This window comes from Eulemur rufifrons, chromosome 21, assembly GCF_041146395.1.
Source record: "Eulemur rufifrons isolate Redbay chromosome 21, OSU_ERuf_1, whole genome shotgun sequence".
NCBI lineage: Eukaryota > Metazoa > Chordata > Mammalia > Primates > Lemuridae > Eulemur > Eulemur rufifrons.
The window spans coordinates 358,058-361,737 of NC_091003.1; positions in this window are offsets into that span (position 1 = coordinate 358,058).

Here is a 3,680-nt window from a genome sequence, read left to right on the forward strand (position 1 = left end):
CACACTGAATACCAATATCTTCTCTTTGTATTTTAACAGTGCAGTAGAAATTATACCAAATGACAAAGTTATTTTTGCTTTTTTGCTGCATATATAAACGGCTCTGGGGATTGTTGCCATCTGCTACATATGTGAATGGGATTGCAGTTGTCACTAAACTACTCCTCAGTGATAGAAAGCAAAATGTGTATGAAGTCTTACGCTACCTCTGGGTTAGCTGTACAACCTACAGAAGACATTGGTATATAGGTTAACTACGTACGGACAGGAAACAAGATAACCAGTTACTGAGTGAAGAAAGGGGAGAATGATGTACCATCCTTCCCCGTGCTCTGAAAAGTTGTGCTGTGCAACTAAAATATCCTTGTTTTGTAGTCTGTTCTTTATTATGTGTAATTCATGTAATCTGTAACCTATGGGCAAGATTTTCCACTTCAGTGGTCAACATTACTATAGGGACTTCCTCAAAGCCTTTGAAGAAGGCTTTCCCACCTTTCCCATCAGTTCCCATCCCACAAACCATCAAAAAGAAAATCAGCTTTTCTAGGATTAAACTGGAGTTGATTCACTTATGATTTCATGAAGCATAATAAATTAAGTTGAGCTGGGTGCGGTGCTTTGTGCCTGTAGTCCCAGCTACCCGGGAGGCTGAGGCAGGAGGATCGCTTGAGCCCAGCAGTTTGAGACTGCCTGTGCAACGTAGTGAGACCCTGTCTCTAAAAATACATACATATGTACATGCATACATACATGCAAACTAAAGAGGCCCAGTATAGATGGCAGCATCCCCCGTCATTTGCTAAACATCTCCCTTAAGAATTTCACTTTTCTTTATCCTCTCTCAACTAATCGTTCTCTCCAGCTGACACACAAGCATCATTTGAAGGGAAATAATTGCCATCAGGCTACACAGAAGTCTCTTTTTTCCCCGTTGGATTTGCATTTCAGGCCGCATTTTGAAGGAGATCTTTGTACAGGTTTTCCATGTCACACAACTCCCGGAGGCTCCATTCACATTGTGGTCTGTGTTAATAAACGTGTATTACTCTGGTCCTGTCTCTAAGGAATGAACTAGCAAATGAAATAAATATTTTGGGATGTGGGCGTAATTGGAATACAGCATTGTGAGTTACCTGTAATTGTTTCTTTGTAATAGTAGTGTGTTATGTGTGTGAATAAAATGGTTTTCACCCTCAGGATTCTCCCGTGGCCTCATTTATTTGCCGTATAGTGAAGGGAGAGGCCATTCTCACTCCCCTTGTCTTAGAAAATTTTATTTACCTCATGAGGTCTGTCTGCAACTTAGAAGCAGGCACTATAACATCTCTTGACTAGTTCAAAAGAATGAAATTCAACTAAGTTATACGAAGTTTCCTTCCAACACCACACACCCCAATGACATATCAGCTCAGATACCTTAATGAGTAGTGGATTTATATTGAGACCAAATATGTGACTTTAGTGATACTAACTAATAATTCTTTATTTTCTTTGTGGGATTTTTGCAACTCAGAACACAATTATTACTCATTGTATCCAGGTAGTCTTAACATCATACCAGAGTGCTAAAATTAAGTAAACCAGGAAACATCAAATTTATTTAATGATACTTAAACCACTAAAGGTGCCCAGGAAAAAGAATGTAGCTATAGAAGCTACATTCATTGGTAAGATGAAAGGAAGAGAGATGTACAAGTGAAGGGACATTTATAACTTGAGTTTCCCATTTAAAGACTATCCTATCATTAAAAATCCTTACAAAAACCAGATCAAGTTCAGACTCACAGTAAGGAATGGGAGGATGTGCATTAACTTTTTTTTTTTTTTTTTGAGACAGAGTCTCACTCTGTTGCCCGGGCTAGAGTGAGTGCCGTGGCATCAGCCTAGCTCACAGCAACCTCAAACTCTTGGGCTTAAGCGATCCTCCTGCCTCAGCCTCCCGAGTAGCTGGGACTACAGGCACGTGCCACCATGCCCGGCTAATTTTTTATATATATATTTTTAGTTGGCCAGATCATTTCTTTCTATTTTTAGTAGAGACAGGGTCTCGCTCTTGCTCAGGCTGGTCTCGAACTCCTGACCTCGAGCGATCCTCCCCCCTTGGCCTCCCAGAGTGCTAGGATTACAGGCGTGAGCCACCGCGCCCGGCCTGGAGGATTTTTAATAATCAGGCGGATGGGATGCACCACCAGTGAAAAGCAGCTAGCTACTCCTGTCACTGCCAATAAGTTCATGATCAAAGTGGCCATGGCGGCAGGGATGGAGGTTTTGCGTGAGCTTCTACTCACCAAGGGTGACCTGCTACGGCCACCACTGAGTGCCCAATATGCCAGCAGCTGAGACCAACACTGAGTCCCTGATATGACGCCGTTGCCCAGGGTGATCAGACAGCTACTTAGGGGCAGGTTGATTATGTTGGAAGCTGCTATTTTGGGAGGGGCAGTGTCTTGTTCCTACTGGAATAGACACTCTGGATATGGATCTGCCTTCCCTGAATATACGGCTTGTGCCAAAACCGCCCTCTGCAGACTCACAGAATGTTGATCCCAGGCTTTCCACAGTGCTGGGCCTTGATCAGCACTGCTTCCGACCAAGGAACTCGCTTCACAGTAAATGAAGTGCGCCTGGGCCCACACTGATGGAATTCATGGGTCCTGCTGGTTTTGGTTTTCTGGTGGAACTCAGACTGATACAAGTATATTGTGAAAGGGAGTCTCTGCCAGAGGCACTCACTGCGATTTTCCTGTGTATCCTTCCAGAGATATTTTTATAAACATTTGTAGGCATAAGTATAGAATACATACAAATATACTTACGTATGTATATGTATATCTAGTTTGTTTAACACAAAGGGATGCCTACTTTACATTTTTGAAACTTCACTTTGGAGCTCTTCGTCGGTGCAGACATCAGCTTCGTTTTTCTGAACTACACATAATGGCACTGCATGGACGTGCCTTGCTGTCTTGACTCAGTGTCCTGCCGGTGGGCATTAAGGTTTCCTCACTTGCATGCTGGAGCATCCTTCTTCGGAGCACACACCGGAATGCCGAGAGATTCCAAAGAAAACGTGCGTTTACAATGGAAAGATATTGCAAAAGCGCCCTCCGATACAGGTAAGGTGGACAGTCGCTTCAACATCTAAAAGTCACGAGGCAGACCCGCCTGGGGAAGAGCGAGACCCGTCTGTAGGAAAAATAGAAAAATCAGCCGGGCGCGCTGTTGCGCCTGGAGTCCCAGCTACTCGGGAGGCTGAGGCAGGAGGATCGCTTGAGCCCAGGAATCCGAGGTTGCAGCGAGCTGTGGTGACGCCAGGCGACAAGAACGAGACTCTTGTCTCGGAAAACAAAATAAACAAATAAAAATAATAAAAGTCACGAGGCTTTAAGAATCTATTCGGACCCCAGGGCAGAAGTTACTCCTCCCTTTTGCCCCAACAGAACATGGCCCCGACCGCAGCTACTTCCGTAATCCCCACGAGACGAGTCCTCCCGGCCAGCATCAAAGATGGCGTCCAGGCCTGCAGCCTCTAGTCCACGCACGCCCGCCAGACCCTGCACGCCCGCTCTCGCTGGTCGCTCCCGGCTCCGCTCTAGCCGCCGCTCTCAGTGGGCGTCGCCTCCAGCCAATCGCAGGGTGCGGACGCCGGCTCGCCCCGCCCCGCGGATCAGCTGAGGGAT